Genomic DNA, 22,976 nt, shown 5'->3' on the forward strand with positions numbered 1-22,976 from the left:
CCCGCGCGCGACCGCGCTGAGGGGGTCGCGCGCCGCCTGCGGCCACCCCAGCGGCCTTCCCTCTGGGAATCGCGGTTCCCTGTGCCCCTTAAACATGGAAAGCACAGGGCTGCAGCCTGTGCGGTCCCGCGGCTGCCTGCTGGGAAGGGAAGGTTTTTTCCTCTTGTTAAACTCCCCGCCGGCTCCCGGTGCCGCTGCGTCTGTGGGCGGGGCTGAGAGGAGCGCGGAGCGGGGGTGGAGCGAGTGAGGAGCTCCGCCATGGGAATGCTGTGGGATGCTCGGTTTCAGCGTTTGCCTAGATGCGTTCGACCTTATCAACTTAAAAATATTACTTTCCAGGTACGAATTGAACAAAACTTAGTTTATTGGGTTTTTTTGGTGGCATTCACGATGTAAATCATTGAAATAGCTATTTCAAATAAAAATATTTTGCAAGCACTGTGAAGAGGCAGGTGGGGAGAACCTGGGAAAGCAGAATGAAACAATGTTTCCTTCAATCCATAGTAACACCAGGAAAAAAAAAAAAAAGGGTTAAGAGCCATTTGGGTTTTTGGTCTGCCTTGGTGAAGGGAATTTGCTACTTGGTCACACAACTTCCGACCTGTTACTACAGGGAGACCAAGGAAGATGTTGCAACCAGCAGTGGCTGTCACCTGGAGGAAGCTCTGGCAGAGGTTAACAGGTAAGAGAGACTGAGCAAAACGGGTAAATGTTGAAGTATGTTAATAATACGAAGAGGGGAAGTTACTGTCTGCTGGGATAGTAACAAGGTGGCCAGCTAATTAGCTGATAAAATCAATTAATAGGCCAGAAGATGCAAATTAATGGATTTGCTGGGCACAGAAGAGCTGCAAATGAAATATTCCCTGAATGTGATTTTTCCAAAGCATTATCTGATATTATCATCTAAGGCATACCTGTGTTAGATACCCATATTGCCCTTGAAAGAAACAAATTGAACAGTCTTAAAATGAAGTTGCATTCAAAACAGAAATATTTATACTGAGGATAAAAACCATGTGATCATTATACAGTGCAGTGGGCCAGCTGTTAAGAGAGTGAATTGATGGTGTGAATGCTTATTTTGTTGTAATAAAACACTTTTTCTCAAAAGCTAAGGCTTTCTCTTGGTTCCAGTTTTTGATCCAAGAGGAAGTATGGTTTGCCTCAGGGTTCAGGCTGCTGTGATTAAAACAAATGGTATAGTCCTGAAGTCATGTGCTGAAGTTCTGAAACGGCCTGAATAGTTTAATTTAACCAAGGGAAATTTATTCTGGGTCTTGTTCACTAGTGATTGTGTTATACATAAGTCTTCTCAATAAAATATTTTCTGAGTAAGAGTGGTGTATTTCCAAGGCTGTGACAATGGAAGCATTTTTCATCCAAAGCCTAGCTTTTGGAAGTTGGATTGCTGTGAATATGAGCTGTTTTGCTTAAAACCTTATGTATTATGGTGCTCTTATTTATCTATCCCAAAATCATCTCAACCCTCTGGGGTTTTTTCTATACTTGGCTTCTTGTCCATTTTGCTTTTGGAGAGCTGCTCATTTTTGTGATAAATAAAAGATCTTGAAAGCATGAGACCAGGCAAGAATAGTAGAGCTTTCAATTAATATTTGACATATTTCTTCTCTAGCTGTCTTACTGTTAAAACCAGATAGAAGAAAAGAATTCAAGTCATTCTTGGTTTAACCAAGTTAATGTCCCTGTGTTTCAGTCCGGGTGGTTTGCACACACACCTGCTCTTGGTATGACCGGGTGCATATGTTTATCAACTACAGACTTAATTGCTTCTTCATTACTTCTCACAAGATTCACCTGGCAGGCACTGAGAGATGTTGGTGGCTCTAACTCTTCCTGCACCTGGCACCATATTTCAGAGTTTTGGGTCACATCTCCATCCCCAGTTCTGTATTGTGGTTAGCACTGGTTTTTGCCCTGATGTGCTTCCCTCTCCCCCATAAAAAACTCCAACACCTTTGCATTTTGTCTGTGCTGTAACTAAGCTGCAGTTGCCACCTGACCATGGCCTGGCCAGGGGTGATGGGGACAGGCACAGATGTCCTTCTGTCATGTTCCTGACCACACTCCATAGCCAGTGCCTGTAGTTTGTGGTTAGAGAATGTCCAGAGGAGGCAGGAGGAAGGTTCTGGGGCTCCTGCCAGGGAGACTGCTGTGGGTTAGTGGCTGATTTGTGACAGGCTGCTTCCTGACCAACTCTGAGGGACTCTCACGAACCAAGATGACAGGCTAAGTTATACGTTCTGGCACACCAGGAGTTGGCTAGCCTTGCTTTAATTATCTCATGATAAAACCTTCATTTTCAGAAGGAATGTGAAATCCTATCTGGATTTAATTTAGGTCTCTTACAACTCTTCAGTCATTGTTCCGTTTCTCAATTACAGCTTGATGTTACAACACAATTTTTTTGATTCTCATTCTGTGAAAGGAAATGTTCCCTATTTAGCTTGGCTTTTTTGCAACATTTAATGATTGTTTCCCCATGGCAATTGTCAGTAAACCATGGGCAATCCAAATCACTGGTATGCCTTCATTCCTTTTTTAAGGCAAGCCAGGTCACATTCCCATAGTCATTCAGCACACTAGAAGACATAACCCACTTGTAGAGTTCATTCCCATTATTTATTTCTTTTTTTAACCTTTGGGAGGATATGGACAGGTCTCTCCAGCATAACAAAATAGTCTATGAAATGAAAATTTCAACAGTCTTTGTAACATTAAAGTTTGCAGGCTAAGTAAGGGTACCTCCAGTCAGCTGTCAAAATAACCATAACATTTCTTTTCAAGTTGGCTAATCCTACTTTTTAAAACATAAAACATGGAATATTATTACAAATAGCAATGCCGTGTCCTTCACCAAAGGCAATGAGAGTAGTGCAACTGTGAAAGACTGTCTTGAGCTTTAAGTATTCATGAAAAGAAATGGATATTAAAACGAGTCACTATGGGCCAATAATTTGTACTCTAACATCTAATATGATGAGTAGGCTTCCCAAAGGGACTTCCTTAATTTGGTTTTGAACACCATGTGGAAATTTTTACAGTTAATTTTCTGAATGTGTTTTGAAATTAAAATAACTCGGGTGAGTACTTATTTCTTCTATAAAATGAATGAGATTTGGTGTTTCTTTATTTAAGCCAATGTTAGAACTCCATTTAGCCTGAAAGTAGCTACATTCTGGTAGTGGCTGCCTTGTACAGTGAAATACCTTTTTTTAGATTTTGAGAGTTTTGAAAGCTCCTTTTGTAGAACATAAAATGGTATATTTTTCTTGGTTTTTTTGGTTTTTTTCTTTTGTTCCTATTCCCTGGAAGACCTGACATTTTTCTGAAGGATACAGAAGGAAAAAAAAAAAATTCAGATGGTTTTACCTCTTAACTACCAGGAGATGGCAGCAGGCACATGCGTTATCTGCACCTTTTCAATTTCGGCTTGCAGTACAGCGAGTTGGTTTTACTGTTGCATACTTTAGTCTTTAGCTAGTTTTAAAATCATTGTTCCTGAATGAAGGGAATATTTAATGACCAGTTTTCGTGTTTACCTTGGGTTGCTGTTGCACTAAAGACAATTTAACAGATGAATGATTATCTTTAAACGTTTCAAGTGAGGATAGTAATCGGGTTTCAGAATTGGGATTCAGGATTTAAATGAGCTTTTTGTGCCTTGAGAGCTCCTTAGTGCTGGATGATGTCATATTACACCGGTAACAGGTATGTGAAATCCACTGAATCCAGCTCTTTACAACTTAATCCCCTTCATTACTTAATCCCCAGCCTGAAGGTTGGTAGTTTGAAAGGTGAATGGTAATCCAGTTCATTTTAGCTCCTGTCACATCTGAAGTTTTTGTATTAATAAATCAATGGAAAACTAGGGAGTTCTCAGGTAGCTTAAATTTACTAAGCCAGTATTACTGGCAGTTTAGCTTTAAGTTCAGAATGGGTCTTCTTAAGTACCCTGGAGCATTGGTTTATCATTTATAGGTTTATCAGCAGAGACTTTTGGTGGGTTATCAGAAACTGAGGGGCAAAAGGGTCCTGAAGATTGGTAGCACAGTAAATATGCCTTGGTAGTACCCTAGGGAATTTTGATAGGATTCTGTTGTGTGATTGCAACGTTAGATGGGAATTGCTGCTTTGTGATTGCTTTCTAATCATGTCACTTCTGATTTAGAACCATGATGGGCTTGTTCAATTGATTGTATGGCAAGGAATACAGGCAGCTTATATAATGCCTGAGAATTGTGATGACTGAAGAGGGAAATATATTGTGAAAAGCATGTTATTAGCATTAGAAATATTTGAGGCAAAATTATGAATAATTCCTTTATTTCCACTTGAAAATTAGGAGCCTTTATGCATTTTTTTGTATAGTGAGATCTCCAGGCAAGTTAGGTGTCCTGTTGGCAGAATGATAATCATTACTGAGAACAGGCATGCGAAATATTCAAATTCTTTCTCCGAAGTATTGGACAGTTTAAGAAAATGGTAAAGGATGACTTTCTAAAGATATTTATTCCTGTGTGGAAGGAGGAATTCATTAAAGAATGTAATTTATTTCAAGAAAAACATCCTTTTTCATATGTTTTGACAACTTCATGCATGTCTTTCTTGGAAAAAAAAAAAGAGAACAAATTGTCACCAATGAGTTGTAACAGTGAGATGAGCTAAAATATTTTATGAGGCACCCAGCCCACATGGGCTGGGACTGTACCCTGAGCTCTTCCTCTCCACCCCATAGCTGCATCTCTTAGTGCACGCTGCTTCCTTGGGAAGTCTTATCCCATAGTGTGGAGACAAATGCCTGACTCCTAAACTTTCTGTGGTGCCTTAATCAGAACTTGTTTGCTCTGCTGGTTCACAGCAGAACAAACATGAGCAGTCCAGAAGTAACATGAACTGTTAAAAATGTTTTTGTCTGAAAATCGGAGCAGTATCTGTTTACTAGCACTGATGGCTTAACACCCATTAAAGAAGCTGCCTTTGCACAAGAGCAGCACTGAGCTACGTGTGGGAAGTATCAGGTGGAAACCAAAGCTTATACAATTCTGCATCACATGTGAAAACAAGTGAAGAAAGGATTTGATGCCTTAGGTTTTAACTTTGATATTTTTCGAATCCTGTACTGCTTAGTGTGTAACTCTGAAGTTTCTTGTAGCCTGTTAATTTCTGCTCTCTCATGCCAGGCAGCCATAACAAAGCCTCTCCAGACCTGCTCTACAAGGACACTCAGACCATCCTAGGCCCAAAATGTAAACCAAAGCCTCTAAAGGGGCTGCAAACTTGGGGAAACGACATCATTAACTGAAGCTTTAATTGGAGAATTTATGCTGATATGCAAATGAACCAAACTTACAAAAATGTGAAGAATTTGTGACCTGTCGTACACGTTGGGGTCCCTCTTAGCAGCAGCCTCTGGCTCCCCAGGGTGTACCTTTGAAGGCCTTTCAAATAAATACCTACCTTATTCCCTTATTCTTGTCTAGTTTCTGGTTTTAGGTGGCTTCTCAAGGCATCAGATTTGCTGGTACGATTTGATTTTCTAATAATTTAATAATTTTCTGAGTCATTCATGAGCCAGGACGTTCTATTCACTGCTTGCTGTTTGTCAGCACTGGCAAAATTTTTTGGAGAGAAACTAGGAAAGGGTGTAACAATATTTGAAAGTTCAATTTCAAAGCAGTTACCTGTGCCTCGCACACAGTGGATGGTCTCATCCAAACCACCAGTGTGACATTGCTAGGAGTGTAAAAATGGAAACCAGATGGCTTGGTAATGTGAGGAGCACTTTGATGCTAATTGTTCCTTAAAGTCTTCCTTCCTCGAAATCTGATTTGAGTGAAAACATGGCATTACTGCTTAAGGTAAGCTACTCCTTGGTTGTAATCTGACAGTCAGTGGAAGGCAGACCAAGGGTAGATTCTTACCTGAAGGGTCAGGTCACTCTGGCTACTGAGGAAAATTCCCTTGTGGCAGCTGGGAGTCAGCACTCTGCCTCTTTTCCATCCTTGCTTACCTGGGACTTTGTATGAACTTGGGCTAATCAGTTTAGATGTACATTTCCACAGAAGGATTTAATAGTCCTGCAAGCTCAGGTACATTGACTTTCCGCAGCTTCTACCTTGGAGATGCCTTGTGCACTGACATCCTTTTACTTTCAAGAACAGAGAGGCTCCACTTTTTTTTTTTTTTGGTAGAGGTGTGACAGTGATGACAGAGCCTACACCCATTTAATACTATGATATGAGAACAGTCATCTAACATTGAGGTTCAGTAATATTTGCATCCAGAGGAAATCCAAACCCTCATCTCTCATGGCCAGGGAAGTGTTGTTGTCACTAATCTTTAAGCTAGTTTGGCTAGGCAACATTCCTTATCCCATCTGTTGAAACTGTGCCACAGAACAGAAGGGAATTGAAAATCCATTTGGAGACAGCAGGGAAGAGGAAGAGATTGAGCTTTAATGGTCGAACCTGGCAAAGAGAGTGCAGAACCACAGTCCAGCTGTCAAATTACTTTGTGTTTTGTTTACTTTCTCTTCCATGTATTTTCACTTTGCATAAGCTTTTCAATACCAATAAAATTTAAACAGTGGAGTCTCTTGCTCTGAATTAAACTTGTGACAGAGAACCTTTTCTCTAATATTTCTTTTTATTGATAGTCACATTTGTTTATATAACATTTTCATTGTCAACAATGTTAAAAACCCACAAAACAATATTAGTGGGAAATGGTAACAAAGATGTGTTGCCCTGGATGGTTATAAGAAATTAGGGGTATTTTTCTCCTGTTATTATTACCTAAATAATCTCCTGAAATGCTGCAGGATGACATACCTTGTCTTCTTGTTGCCTGTGCTAGTTTGTTGGGTAAAATGCCCTGCATCCTCTTGTGTTCTCTTCCACGTGCCCAGAACAGCTCGTTCCCTCACCAGCGTGGCCGCGTTGCCGAACTCTCCCTGCCAAAAGTTCCATCTCGCTGTGCTTGGCTGTCTCCAGTTACTGCCACACAGGAGGTTTGCATTACTCTGATGATGTTTAGATTTCCTCTCCATGGCAGCCTTAACCTTGCTTTGTCCTTGGGCACATTTTGGCCAACCAGGTTGCACACGAATTTAGAAGTTGTAAAAATCTGTGCTGAACTGCAGGTTTTTACATGTTACCCTTGGCGATTTTGCATTATATTTACCAAACAAATCGTGCTGTTATTCATAAAGAGGGAAAAAGAATCCACCTAAATTCCCTGCAGATGGCAGAGGACATGCACGTGATCGTTTCCATCTCCAGTTTCAGCTGCAGTTTCATAAAAAATATGAAAAAATATTTTAAAAAATGCTGAAAGTAGCAAAACTGAACCTAGACTGAAAAAAACCCTGTAGCAAAGGAGCAGTAGTGGATATGTTATGTGGATATTCTCCAACATTAAACAGGATGCTGTAAAGCTAAAGGACATGAGCTAAAGGTAAGTGTTGTAAACAAAAGTTTTGTATAACACCTTAAAACATGCAGTAACGAATTCAATTCTTCAGTTTCATGTACTCCAGGGTGGAGTACATGCAGTAGTCATGGTACCAGAAATGACATAGGTTTGTAAAAGATTGTGGTGTTTGGGCAATGTTCATCAGCCAGCCCTGCTTGAGAGAGTTGTCCAGGGATGTGCAGTGAGTACAAACTGAATTTTACAGCTGCTGAGCACAACTAGAGCTGGAAAATTAGTGACTTGAGATTAACATGGAGAAATCACAAATGGGAAACTACTGGCTGTGCGGGATTTTGAGACTCTCTGAAGATTTGGGCAAAGAATTAAGTTACCCAAAAAAAGGCCCCATCTCTTAAGATGATTAATTGTGAATAAGGATGATTTAGCCAACATTTAGTATGTTAAAGGCTCAAAAAAAAATCAGCTGTACCTTCTTTGCTACATATAGAGCAGTTGGTGTTTGAGCTGTTGCGGAAAGGGAGTAACTTGTGTTGGTGTGCAGACCTTCTGAGAAGGCAGTGGCACACTTTTCACCTTCACAACTCAATTCTTGATGTGCCTTTAAAAGCATTTTGGAAAACTTGACTTAGTTCTAATTTGCAGAGGGCTCCTGAACCATTTTTCAGTCACTGTTCAGTATTAGGTCATAGTGACCACAAGTTACTATGTCCAGATTTGGGTAAAAGCTAATGTGAAACAAAATACTGACCTATGTAGTGCTACCTTAGTTTTTCTTTATGCAGAGTATTTCTGCTGTGTTAAATCACTCTTGGTGTTTCTAGAATAGGCAGTCTCCGTCCCTGCTCAACCCAGTTATGACCCTTTTCCCGCTTTCTTTTCTCAGTCTTTGAGTGGAGGAGAAGGACATGGTCTGGGAGTGTGACATTAGAACTGCATATCTCCCTTATTTCCCCTTGAGATTTGTAGCATGAAATTATCCGTACCTTTAACACCACTAAGGTGGGTCAGTCTTTTTTTTCTTTTTTTTTTTTTTTAAATTTGGTAAAGGTGCAGTTACTCACTTATATGCCTAAGAATGAATTTTCTTATATTTGGCTAACTGTATTATTAACTGGAACACTAAAAACCATGCTTATGTTGGAATAGGACCTCCCTTTATAACAGGACTCATTTTTGTGAAGTAAAATAATTGTTCCCAGAAAAACACATTCCTTCTCCATCAAACCTCCATTCTATTTGACACACTGGCCGTTCATTCTCTGAGAATCTAAAAATCATTTTTAGTGATTTATGGACTGCTGTTGCTAATATTTCCATGATCCTGTTAAAAGTGAGTGCTTTTTCCTCAGTGGCCAGTTTTTGTGTTTTAAATAAGCAAAATGTCAATTAAACTAAAAGCAAGTCTAAATCATGTATAAACTAAAATTGGCATCGGCTTGCTGGCAGATTTTATAAATTATTAGAATCTGTCCATATCTGAGGAAAATGAAAAGCAAAGTTCTGGATAATGTAAGGAAGTAGGAAACATGTACATTTACATGCTGTGTGGAAGTGAAACAGTCACAGGTAAGTCAAGTTTTAGATACTCATTTGTATTTACTGTGCTACATGCTTTTCCATTATTCTACCTCAACCAAGGGTTTATAGTTATAAATAAATACACACACACACACACACGTGCTTGCTCAGTTGGTTTCCTTTTTCCGTGATGCCTTTTCCAGGTAATAGAAGGGAAAAGGTTACACATGTATTCAACATGCGCTGATTCATAACGCTCGTCATTTCCAGCACTTTGAAGGAGATACAGGAACAAAGAATGGTTGAGGTTTGAAGGCACCTCTGGAGGTTTTCTTGTCCAACCCCTCCTGCTCAAGCAGGATCATCTAGAGCAGATTTCCCAGGACTGGGGCCAGATGGCTTTTGGATATCTTCAAGGATGGAGATCTTCTCTAGGTTAAACTGTCCCAGTTCTCTCGGCCTTTCTTCATAGGAGACTGAGTGTTGCCTTATGTTCAGCCTAGTGTCTAGATCCTTTTCTGGAAAGCTGCTTTCTGGCTAGTTGGCCTCCAGCATGTGCTGGTGCATGAAGGCTGTTTTATTCTTCTACAAGTGCAGGACTTTGCACATTGCCTTGTAGAAGTTGATGAGGTTCCTGTCAGCCCATTTCTCCAGGTGCTTCAGCTCCCTCTGGATGGCAGCATGGCTCTCTGGTGCATCAGCTGCTCCTCCCTGTTTTCTATTATCAAACTTGCCGAGGGTACACCCTGCCCCATCATCCAGACCATTAATAAAAATGTGACAGGAAAGCTCTGGATAAGGAACTTTACTGAACAGGTTTTTATTCTGTGAGGAAGAAGTCTCAAAATCCTAGGAAATCAATTGTGTAGTTTTAATTTCAGGTCTTCACTTTTCTACAAGCATTGCAGTTTTTTTCTTTGGGCATTGTGCACCAAAGGCATCTTACAGGCTTTTGCTTTGGGCATGAAGGCTCTGGGACTAAGCAATCTCCTTTGTCTTGGTAGTATTAAAGCATTCACAGCCCCAGCCATCTCCTACACACCACAGAAAGCCTCCAAGTCCCTTCATTTTCTCATGAAATTTGGCAGAATGGGAAGCCTCAGGGATCTGTAGAAGAGTAAAGCCTGCCAGATGCATCTGCTTTAATTTTTTTCTTTAGAGACAGAGGCTCAGTGACCCTTTCTCTGTCAGTGACAGCACAATGGTTCTGCTGCTTTCAGCACCTGGTGATGACAAGGTTGGCATCAAAGTTTGGCATCTTGGTAAAGACATCTTTGGTTGCTTCTAAGACAGCAAAACCCTGAACAGAACTCCTCACCTTTCTGGTGTCTCAGTAGTAGCAAGAATCCTAACTGGTTTTATAATGATGTGTGAAACTGGGTGTTAGTGGGGTTTGGGGCTTGACCATCATCTGTCTAAGTCTCTCTTCTATACACTTGGGTGAGTTAACACAGCCAACACAATATTGCATGTGCTTATGAAGCAGTGAAAGCCTTCAGCCCTAGTTTATCAACAAAACCCACATCAGAATGTCTTCAGGAATGGTGCTTCCCCTATGGAAATGTTCAGTAAGGCAAGCTCACTTAGTTAAACAATGAAACCAGGATACATTCAAAAAAATGGGAACAGGCTTTGGCACAATACCTTTGGAGCCAGATGTCTCTCAGTAACTCACCAGAAGCAACTAGAATAGAGGATGTTTGTAACATGAGCCTTCTCTTTTTAATAACTTATCCAAACTGGATACTTTAATGAATGTGTGTATTTTACACTAAATTATTCAGGTGCTCTTATACATATGATTGCAACAGCCCCACTCTAGCTGCCCACAAAATGCAGTCTCTTTTCCTTGCATGCCAGTAGCTGGTTTACAAACAAAAGCAGGTACATACATGTCCCAAAACAGACTTGGGCTTTGTACAGGATAGTTGCAGCTGGGGTCCAGAGCTAACAGCACTGCATGACCCTTTGATGCGTGGGAATGCGTTAGACTTGGGTCAAGGATCTCTTCACTGCTTTCTGCTGTGCAGAGGTATGAAAATCTAGTTACAGGATTTGGTTGGTGGCTGTTAGATAATTTCTGCCCCCTCCAGTTCAGTGAACCTCCTGTGTGTGTATATTTGCCTTCAAAGGGGAGCTGGGCTGTTCCCTGGCTGTTAGGCGTGCCCGGAGAGCGCACTGTAACAAGGGTCTTTTCACCACGTGCTATGAGGCAATGTGTTCCACAAAGGAGGTTTCCTTTCCCTGTGTCAGTGATTTTTTGGTGAATACTAGCAAGTTCTGTAGCTCTGTTGTGTCCATGTGTTCAGTATATCTTTCTTACGCTGTTTAATTAATCCCCAGCGCCTTCACAACTCTTGCACAAGGGCTGAGTTTGCTGGAAGAAAACTGAATTCCAGCTAGTTGGGATTCTTTCACTGTTCACTCACTTTTAATGTCCATTTTGCTGTTTTGCTATGAAAAACAGAATTGTAATAGGGGCCATATCAAACAAATCTCAATGACAATCACTTGCATTCTCATTAACTCTAACTGGCTTTTTTAAAACTCAGTATAATAACCAGATTGTCTCTAATTAACTTCCAAAGTACCCACTTTTACACAAAGGCTATCCCAGGAGACACTTGAACTTTTTTTTTGGATTTTTGTATGCAGAAATGTCGTGGGTGATTAGTGTAAAGCCACAGCATTCATTTCTGTTACACTTCCCTTAAATGAATGTATGTTGCTGTACCTTCTGATTATTTAAAATCACTGTGAAAGAGGTGATACTGAAGTAGTAAGAACTACATTCTTGGAAGTGTTGCCAGGTAATCTGGACAGAGAAAAGGAAAGAGAAATGAGACAGTTGGAAATGGATTCTAAAAAATCCACAGGACAATTAAAATGGCTTAGAAATGTATTAACTGAGGTCTGCTAAGCTGCAAACCTCCTTCAACCTTTTCCTTTGTTTGGGACATTCATAATAAACCCTGTGTAAATTATCTGATGTCTACCAAGGATTGGGAGACACTATTCCTTACCACATGGACATTAGTAACTTCTCCCCCGTTCATGAAAACTGTAGAAATTTAACATCTCTTTGACCCCTACTGTTTTGATAAAAATGTTTGAAGGGGGCTGGCAGAGCTTTAAAGTTATTGTGAGGGATGGCTCAGTAATGGATATGTACATGATACATGAGTGTGTAACTCCTGTTTGCTAAGAGAGCAGCTTTTCTGAATCCTTCAGACTATTTATTTTATGAACACAGCCCTGAACTCTGCTAAGAGCTGTTTCTGTAGCTGATTGATAGAATCGGGGAGGATGATAATCTGAAAGAAAAGGATAAGGAAATGCAGCTGTTTGACTTAAGGAATGTTGGTGGTTTCTAAGGCTTGCTGTCCATGGGTGGAATATACTCTCTGAGAAAAGTAGAATTGCCAAATCCAGGTATTCTCTATTTATCTCTTTTGGGTTTTTTTCCACTTCCCTGCAGTGGTTTCTTTCTTTAGAGGAAAAAATGAAGAAAGCCAGGCTATTTTCAAAGTACAGAGAAAACAGAAATGCCTTATTTTCTTCAGGATATCAAGAGGAGATATGAGTTGGAATTACAAGATTTTTTTCAACCAAGTTCTGTCATTTGCTTTTAATTGTATGCCCACACACTCTTAGTTGGCTGGTCAGGAGACAAGGTCTCCTTTTAGCCATGTTTCCTTGTCTGTGGTTGCATTTCACTGCTGCTTTGGCATAGCAGTGACTCAGGACATCACTGAGTTTGGCACAAAAACATGAGAAGTAGGGACCTTACCAGCTCTTTATTTTTACTTTTTGTGATTTATTCAGTGATGCCGAACCAGTACACTTGGGAAGACCTGGGTTTTGTTCTCATCAAATGATGAGAAATAATTATATTAAATGGATCTGAGCCTTGATGGCTGACCAGCCTGTCCATCTTAGCAGCTAACTCACGAAGGAAATATAAACTAATGTGTGAACTGGACATAAGTTGCCAAGGGGTAGCACCAGTCACATCAGTGTTTCTGGTACAGTTCATAAGACACAGCAAACAGTTAAGAACATCTTTTCTTTCCAACCCAAAGTATCCAAGGTATGGTTTTTCCATTAATTACCATATCCCAGTCACACAACTGATACCAGACAAGTCTTCAATATGTTATTTGTGCTCTTCTATTTAGTGTGCATGACAAAGCAGAAATGTGCAGGTGGTACTGCTCAGTACTTCTTTGCAAACAGATTGTTTGCATCATTTTTTCACTTTAAGATACATCACTTTTACTAAGTTGCATCTTATACCTCTCTTGAATCTGCATATGTTCACTTTTGGAGAGATGAATGTCTTGTTTCCCACAGAGAAAATTATAAATAAACATATGGATTTGTTTACATCAGGGATAGACTCTATGATTCTAATGCTCTTTGTATCTTTCCTAAGGAGAAAAAAGTAGTCTGATTTTGTGTATTTTCTTATGCATGTTTTTCTTCTGATGTCACCATTTTGTCTTGTGGGAAGCTGTGCTTCAGGAGAAAGCCATGTTAAAAATACACTTAGAAGAAAACTGATCTTAAAGTAATCCTTTGAGTCAATTAAATAATACTGATCTCAGTAGAACATCTATTAGTGTACATATGATGTTACTGCTAATACAGCATGAATTTATTATGGCCTGGGGTAGCCCAATGAATTCCAGATGAATTCACAATAGCTGGATTCTTAAAATGCTACCAGGTCTACTTCAGGTTTTCTGTTTCCATGTGTAATTAATACCAGAACCCAGCACTGCTACCTGCTCCTATTTAAAAAAAATACAAAACAAAAGACATATTTGAAATCAAACAGACAGCTTGAAAAGTTGTGCCTGAGTCTTGGCATTAATAATCTAAAAGTACTAGTTTAGAATCCATCTGAATACACTGGTTTTAAATAATTGAAAAGTATTATTGGTTTATCTCCTTCAGCCAAAAATACTCCAAACTGCTTTAATATAACTAGCTAGATTATTAGCTTGGAAAACAGTTCATATCATATTTAGAGATACTTAAGTGTAAATTTGGCTACAAAGCTATACTTCAGGGATAGCTATGGAAATGAAATGTGTCTTCAAAGATTTGTTAGTCAGACATCCTAATCCCAGGGAGCAACCTACCACCTTCTTCTCATAGGAGCAGGAAAATCTGTTTAAATAGGTACATTTTTTTTTTTTTAAAGAGACACAGAAACTTAAGGGGTTTCACACTATCATGGGTTGTATTGATAAGGTATTTTCTTAGAAATGTCACATGATTGTTAGCAGCATCACCTACTGAAGTTCAGCATTTCTTGTGGCACATTAGATTTCACACTGCTATATTTGGGCCCATGTAACATTGCACATTTTTAATTATATTACCCCAGCTTGGTGCTGGCTATTTCCAGAATCAGAAGATTTCTCTGGTCTCTTTTTTCCATCAGCCCTTACCACATGGTTCACACAACATTTCCACAGATTATTAGCCCAGCTGCGTGTGTTGTGCACACTTCATCAGAAAGCAGTGCATCAAGGACATGGCAAAAATCATCTCCAATAAGTATTTAATGTATTGGTTCTGTGATGATGTAAATCAAATCATGGTCCCATCAGGGCTGTTTCTTTAACATAGAGGACAGGAACTGGGGAGTGAGGGGCTAAGTTGGGACATTTTTATTTTGCTTTCAGTGTGTGATAGGAGGAGGATACTTGTATCATAACTGTGAAACTGAAATTAGCCATTTTTTGCTTGCAGCTCTCATTCCAGCTGAGCACTGTAGCACTGAAGTCAGGTGTGTGTTTACACCAGCAGAGTTTCCTCAAAGTTTGCCTAATCTTGGAAGTGAGGAAAATTTATCAAGGTCCCCCCCAGCAATTAATAGCCCTTACATGATGGCTTATGGAAGAGAATGAGGGTGAATATAAAATGCATGTAAGGTGTCAACAGACTGAGAACGGTCTCTGCTGCCGAATAAGAGCACATTTGCCACAAAGATTTAACAATTAGTTTGCAACTCACAAGTAGAGAAAGTACAGGGGATACTTTTTCCTTACACAAGCATAGTATGAGAAGAAAGGCCACATCCAGGTGTGTGGAGTAGTGCTGGATGACAGAGATTTGGTATTAGCGTTCTTATCCCTGGGACTTCCAAATATGCATAAAGAGAGTTCCCAGCTTTTCCTTCACTCTTGGCAAGAAAAGCTGGACATGAGGCAACAGTGTGTGTTCACAGCCCAGAAGGACAACCTGTCCTGGGCTGCACGAAAAGGGGAGTGGGCAGCAGGTCCAGGGAGGTAATCCTCCCCCTCTGCTCTGCCCTCATGAGACCCCACCTGGAATGCTATGTCCAGCTCAGGAAAAATGTAGGTCTGTTGGAGATGGACCAGAGGAGGACCATGAAGATGATTTTGAGGGATGGAGCACCTTTCCTACCGGCTGAGAGAGCTGGGGTTGTGCAGCCTGGAAAAGAGAAGGCTCCGGGGACACCTCATTGTGGCCTTCCAGTATTTAAAGGGGGCTTATAAAAAAGAGGGGGAGAGACTTTTTACACAGGCAGATAGTGACAGGGCAAGGGAAAACTTTTAAACTGAAAGAGTGGAGATTTAGGTTAGATGTTAAGAAGAAATTCTTTATGCAGAGGGTGGTAAGGCTCTGGAACGGGTTGCCCAAAAAAATTGTGGATACCCTATCCCTGGAAGTGTTCGTGCCTGGGTGGGATGGGTCGCTGAGCAACCTGATCTAGTGCGTGGCATCCCTGCCTCTAGTGGGGGGATTGGAACTGGATTATATTGAAGGTCCCTTCCAGTTCAGGCCTTTCTGTGATTCTACATATGCAAATGCATTGTCAGGCTTAGAAGAAATGTTTGTTGGTGTGGACAGAACAAATATTCCATCATCTTATTCTTCCCTGAGTTCATGCACTTCCTACATCCTCCTTTGGGCACTATGGTTTCCACACTCACACCCAGAGGGGACAGTAAGGCAGAAAAAAAAAATCCTAGACCATCTTTCCTAGATGAAGTCTGGTTTCTTTTGAAATACAGTGTTCACCCATGAGATTAAAGTCCAAGTTTCCTGGTTTTAACATGCTTAAAAATAATTCTTGAAACCTTGTGAAAAAGGGACAGTGAAGAAGTATTGAATGGAGATGGAAACACAGACAAAAGCAAAGAATGTAGAAGGAGGTTCTAAAGGAGGCAAAGAGAGAAGGGAATAAAGATGGAAAATATAATAAAATTTTAAAAACTGAATTCATACAACTCCCTCAAAAGAAAAAGACAGAATTGAAAGTGAGTTTCATACATTCAAGATTTTACATAGGGTTGGTGAAACTTAGACCTGATATTGCTGGGTATAAGTGCAGTAGGACTAGTGGACTTGTACCTGATTATAACAGGGAAAAAATGTAAAAATGTTGCACTTTTTTGGACAGTGTTCAGTGATTTATGAACTAGTCTGTTTTCAGAAAGGGTCTGTACCAGAGTTTCACTGAGACTTCAGCTCCAAAGTGCCTATAGCATTTCAAGACTTAGGCTAAATTTTAGAGGTGTTTGTCAATGAGGAGCTTTGGTTTCATTAAACATTTGAACAAGAAAGCTTTTGAGAACAATATCCATTGAATTTTCTAGGGACAATGAAATAACCAGGAAAGGATAATAATGGTTGACTTGAAGAAGAGGAACTTCTGCATGAAGAGAGAAATAAATATTTGTAGTTACAAGGCTACCCAACATGTTCCTTCCCACTACTGCTGAAAATGCTTCTCATTTTAATGTAGAAGCTCCTCAGAATTAACTACTGAATATTTCACTTGATGATATTCCAACTGGGTCTTTTTCAGTCAAAACCACACATGCATTAAATTTTCATGCAGAAGTTGGGCTGCAGAGAGGTTTAAACCTTCACCAAAACTGCTCTAGCAAACAACAGGACAGGAGAAAGCCAAGGCCTGTGTGTTGTGCATCCTGTCCCGCTGGAGGAGCGAGCTGCTGGCTGCTGCTGTCCCTGTGCGGAGCGCGGTGGGCCCCGAGCTCGGTGCGGGGCACCTGGATGGGGCGAGCCCCACCGCCGCCTCCCGCAGGGCCGGGGGCTGCGGGGCCCCGCCGGAGGGCATTGCACAGGCCTCTGCTGCCTACAGAAACGGCCTCAATGCTTTAATTTTATACCCGCTGTAAAATCAATTCCGAATAATAATATCTAACCTATTATTGACACTTCATCCCGTGGGGAATGGCCAGGTCTGACTGTTACAAGCAACCACTGATTTTGCCCAGGCCCTCAGGGCCTCCTGTTGTGACTGAGGCAAATGTTGCTAATAAACGCCTCCTTCAAAGTGACTTTTCCAGCTGAATCGGAGGGATTCCAGTCACCCATTTGATGGAACTTTAACCAGAAACGTGTTGGACAAATTAAATGTGGGTTAGCCTCCTGCTCTGGACTATATCAGGAGCCTATAAATGCAAAATGTTTGAGGCACAGAAGACCACGCTCTGTAATTAACTATTGTGGCTCTCCTTGCAAATCAAAAGCAGCCTAACCTGGGGAGTTCAGTGTGTCAAGACATGGACACTGAAGGGGTTTGGAGAAGGAAGAAGAGGAAAGAAGAATAGGAGGGAAAAGTAAGCAACATTTTGCATACACATATATTACTGTTAGCTGATAGCAAAAGCCTTGAACTTCTCACCTTGTAATGGAAAAGTCACGAGCTTAAGTACTTTAATGTATGGACTCAGATTTGGGCCTGTATGTCATTCATCCTATTGGGAAAAAAAGATCTTTACACTTACCACTTGGAAAATAGTGATGAGCTGGAAAGGTTTTGCAAACTGGATTTAATGGTTTTATTTACCTTTGGGCTGCTCCTGGAATATTTAAAATGTAGTTTAAAAACAGCTAGTCAGTGGGCTGTTTGACAAGCTGAAAATTGCACAGCTGATAGCAGCAAATATGACAGAGCAAAATAGCTGGTAGTTGACTCTGTTTTCAGGTCTCAGTGTGGAAAGAAGGATTTTTTTGAGCAGACATCAGATAGCTTTTTTTTTTTATTCCTGGTCAGGACTTTGGTGTTTCAAAACGGGGGCTCTAAAGTAATTTAAAGAGAGAAAAAGAATTTGATGAACAAGTACTGAGCCTTATATTTTAATATGGACCAAAATACCATCGTAATCCAATTACAATGAAATATTTGTAAACACGTTTATTGAAGAACTTATGTCTTAAATTCTGTCTCAACATTAATAGTAAATGTACTATAATTCTTCATCCCTCTCCTAGCCAGCCATCTTCTGGCTAGTGTTGGATGTTGTTGATCTAAGGTTAATCATAAGTCATTAGTTATGACCACATTTTTTGGAAAACCTGTGAAGTGCACTTTTCAGTGATGCTCATGCATATGTATTTAATCTGTGATAAATTTGAAAGAAGCTAAATTTAAGCTGTTGTGCTGTGATACTGTTTGTTCAGGAAAAGCTGTTTATCAAAGCTGATACCTCTTTGCTTATCTGTTTTAATTTTTAAGTAAAAGTAGCTGACAATAATGAGAGAATTACAGAATAGTTTGGCTTTTGCATAACGATAATGATATTAATTTCATCTTGTCCTTCCCACTTAGAGTGTATGGAGAGAGGGCAAGTGGAAGGCTCAGTGGAGAGATAAAGCTAAATTGCTTTCACCCCTTCTCAGTCTAAAACTGCTTCTTTGTACTTCTGGTGCTTGTAAGACCAGGATATTGGTAAAAGACTTGCATATCTTGGCCAGAAGGTCATGGGCAGTAAATGTGTGTGTGTTTGGGACATGTGCACGTGAGTCTGGTGGATAAGTACAGGAGGATAAGCAAATACTCTTGTTCCATTAGAGGAAAAAAAAAAAAAGGTTTGTAATACTGCAGTCTTTTCATTTGAGAATATGTCTAGAAGTGATAAATGTAAAACCAAGATGGTTTTGTCTAAGTCCTGTGGATAGGAAGGTGGGACTTCTGGTGAAAACACTCTGTAGTCAGGTCCCTTCCATTGTGGTTCTTAGACATTGTTTGTTAGCATTGATAACATTGTGAACAGAGCTGGGAGAAAAAGCAGCCAAGGAAATACAGTTACTGTGGAGAATTCCTGAATCTGAATCTTTCTCAATCTTCCTGGAAAGAGACTGGGACCTTGACATGGATTGGGCGTTGGATTGGTAGGGCTTGCAGGGCTGGGAGCAATGAAGTGCTGTGTTCTTCCATCTGCCCTGTTCACATCATAGGCTCACAGCTAATTAATCAGTGGTAATTTCCAGATGGCCTTCCAGATCAGCCTAAGGGAGTGCAAACTTCAGCAAGGAAGCATGACAGGCCTTTGTTATCAAAGTTTCTGTTAAAAGAAACACAGTGTAGTGTTTTCTACTGTATTTAAAAGGCTGGAAAGCTGGGAGCCATAGCTTCAGACAGAACATGTTGTTCAAACATGAGTACAGGTCTTCCAACAGTGATACTTGGCATGGAACTGTTTTCTGTGATGTGCATACTTTCAGAAATAAACTCTTCTAAAGCACTTGTTACTTCAGTTTTATAATAATGCTAGAAAACTTTCAATCCTAGAATTTGTTCACAGAAACAAAATATTTCTGAACCTTTCTGAATGCTGTGTTGTATTTTTCCCTAACTGTTCCGTTTGATAGTACACATAGAAGGCATTATTGCAATGGAATGGGCTTTATATGCTGGAATCACTAAACTTCTCTTTAAGTTGCCTTGTGTTAGAAGATACTTCATTTTCTATAGTCATGCAAAGAATAATGAGGCACCCAATTCTGTGCCTCTCTTAGTGCAGATGGAAAAAAAAAGGATTCTTTACAAGAAACTGTTTAACCATTCTTGTCCAAATAATGGTGCTAAATCCAGCTTTATTAAACTCAGCACCATGGAAAATTTAGGTGAGATGTAGCTGGGGATGTTTATTGTGAGAATAAGGGTTTGTGAGAGTTTGTTTTTGAAAATTGAATGTGGGGGATGTAAACTCCCACAGATATGAAATTGAGCAGAATGTTTGCACAAGCTTTTGCAAAGGAAAACACCAACTCTGAACAGCTATGTTGCATAGTCTGAGTATTTGTGATTTTCCTGTGTTTGTTTTTTTTTTTTTTTTTTCATGCCATGACTCTTAGGGGCCTTCATTTGCTGCATAACACAGTTATGAGAAGACAGGAAGCTGAAGGGCTTCTGGGAAGTAGTGAGTGATAATAAGCATTTTAAGTTGAGTTTTATCTGGTTGGAACCCTGCAAGTCTTTTAGAAAGTCTTGATTTTCTGCTGTATTTTTTGAATATGTTTTCTAAAATAGCTGTCCATTTTGGACCTAAATAACATGTTTCATTTGAGGAATAAAAGTTGTTTCCTTATGGTCTTGCAGCTGTCTGAGGAACTATTACAGATTATGAACTCTTTATGCATTTTGTGACAGCTGGCAAGGCTGCTCCTCAAAACCAACAATAATAACCAATTGCTGGTTTTGATAAATTGATGTGTTCACATATTTTACTGCTGTGCTGGCCTGTCTCTGTTACTACTTGCTGTCCACGACAGTTGTTAGTAAGAATTTAAGAATGAATTCATGGAAATCTAATATTTCTTTTGCATGCTAAAGAATATTTAAAAAGTGCACTTTCTTGGCAGATAATACTTAACCTGATGTGAGTTTCTTTCTTAAACATGTACTATTAATGCAGGCTATACCTGAAATGATAAAGATCTAAATGTTGAAATGAATTAGCAAGAAATGAATCCTGTGATCAAAATATTTTGCATTCTTCTGTAATTCTTGATCGACACCTAGTAATTTTTACTTCCTTCCTTAAAACAACTTCTGCACTTATTTATGTTATAAGAAATGGAGTGTCAGAATGTGGATAAGTAAATGAAAACATATTTCTGTTAATTTTGGGATTATTTGTGATGTTATCTGGAGAGGGCCTCCCACATCAGATCTGACTGTGGGCAAGTTGCTTATTTGTTTTGGGCAACCATTTATGTGTGAAATTCCAATTTCCCTTGGGTCAAAACCAAGTCTCAGATTTGCTAAGTGTCAGATACAAAGCTGAGGCTGTTACATAGCTTGTGGCTCTTCAAATCTCTTCTGCATCTTCAAAACTAATAAAGAGTTATCAATTGATGTGTTAGCTGATGTCATTTTGTAACTATCAACACAGTGGGGTATTTTTGGTGTTACATTGCTGGTGTAAAGGTTATTCTGTCCAAAACCCTCAAGTGGTGTTTGAAAAAAAATTGCTACCAAAGAAAGGGTGCATTTTTCATTAGTGTGCAGGAGGGTGCTACCACTGCTGCTAGAAATGACAGAATTGCCCTTGGACCTAGTGTGGGTGAATGTGGAAGTAGAGTTATGTATTGATTGTTTCCTCTATGAGTAGAAAACAACAGAATTTGAATTTCTTTATCTCCCTACTCCTTGTTCAGTAACTCTTAGGTCAGCTGAGGTAGGGAGATTATAGCTATAGAAGAGTGGAACATACTACACAGTGGTATTTTAATCTTGCTTGTCCTGAAGAATCAAAACAAGAAAATGATGTGATGAACATATAATCATTCAGGATAGTGAGTATGCATAACAAGAGAACATTAGTATTACTAATTTTTTTTTTGAAACCAGGGTCCTAGTGTTCACATATAATTTCAGTTGCTGTGTTCTCTCACAGATGGGCCATAAAGCTGTTCAGTACTCAGTCCTTGTACTAGGAATAACAAGAAAGAGATGATTTTGCTGTACTGTACCATTTTGTTCCACTGAGTTCCAATACTTAAATATGGTGCTTATTTGAGCCAAGTTGGTGGCACAGTTTAGCATGACTGAAGCTCTATCCAGCATTCCTGGCCTCTCTGGTCAGTGTCCCTGCTCATTCCCTTTGACCTATCCAACTGCACTTGCCTGCTTGAGACCATGTCTGGTGTGGCTGCCCTGCCTCTGTCTTATCCCAGTTTGTCTTCTATTTTCCTATTGATTCCTTCAGCACATCACAAGCAAATCCTCTCCAGTTCCCTTCTCCTTTTTCCAGGGTTTTGTGCCCCTGATTTCCTCCTCTTTTCCTTCTATGACTTAGCTTCGGATAATCTCTCGACAAGGACATTCAGTGTCTCCTTTAGTCCAGACTGAAATCTTTGCTGTTCTCCATGAGCTTCTGTTCTTGAATGGACCATCAGCTCGGCTCAGCAGCTCAGCTCCTGTACTGTGCTGCAGTTGCCATATGAGCTGCTCTGCTGATTCCCCTATAGATTTACAAAGAAACATCTTGTACTTTTTTCTATGATGTCCTTCATGCTTAGAAGGTGCTCCCCATGAGTTAGCAAAGGCACTTGAGGGGCTTCACCCTCTGATATTTCTGCATTGTCATGAAGTCTACAGAAATATTGAAAGCAAGTATGTAGATGATGTGCTGAAATAATTGATTGTACTGTTGACTAATTTATTTTCTTTTTTTGGTATTATTATGTATTTGTCCATATTCGGAGACAGCAGCTGTGTTCTTTGTTTTTGTTTGTGAAATACTCCCCAGTAATACAAGTAATTATTAATAAGAAAAAAGTTTTAAAATAATGTTGTTGATTAAATGCAGTATAGGGTATCACATGTATTATAGAAATTAGAATGGTAGAATTATAGAAAATTGAGACATTTCTTTTCATCCGTGCAGAAATTTCATACCGTCTGAACTCTTTCTATATTCCACATGACTTCATGCTTTTATTTGTTAGCTCTCATTGGATACTCTCTGCTTTTCCTCCACCCTTGCACTGATATTCTCTGGGGGTCACACTGAATTGCTTTCAGGTTCTTTACTAATGGCTTTCACTTGCCTTTCATAGTGTTTTAATACATTGGCTTGAATCTACCTCTGTTTTTCCTTAAACTTCTTAAAGAAATGGCTGCCCTAGTATTCTTGTTAAATTTCTAAGCCAGTTGGACAATGAACTTTGCCAGATCTTCCTAGCTGATTTATTGAACTGAA

At 39.8% G+C, this 22,976-nt stretch overlaps 1 long non-coding RNA gene across 2 annotated transcripts in view; it reads left to right on the forward strand.

Moving 5' to 3' along the window:
- Positions 1-9: 9 nt before the first annotated feature.
- Positions 10-22,976, forward strand: part of LOC104693680 — a 66,412-nt gene continuing 43,445 nt past the window's right edge. Inside the window, exon 1 of one of the 2 annotated variants that reach the window (XR_752591.4) lies at positions 10-682. This is a non-coding gene — a long non-coding RNA (uncharacterized LOC104693680). The remainder of the gene's footprint in view (positions 683-22,976) is intronic. The other variant, XR_002047101.3, reaches the window with a different exon arrangement.

This window comes from Corvus cornix, chromosome 4 (assembly GCF_000738735.6).
Source record: "Corvus cornix cornix isolate S_Up_H32 chromosome 4, ASM73873v5, whole genome shotgun sequence".
NCBI lineage: Eukaryota > Metazoa > Chordata > Aves > Passeriformes > Corvidae > Corvus > Corvus cornix.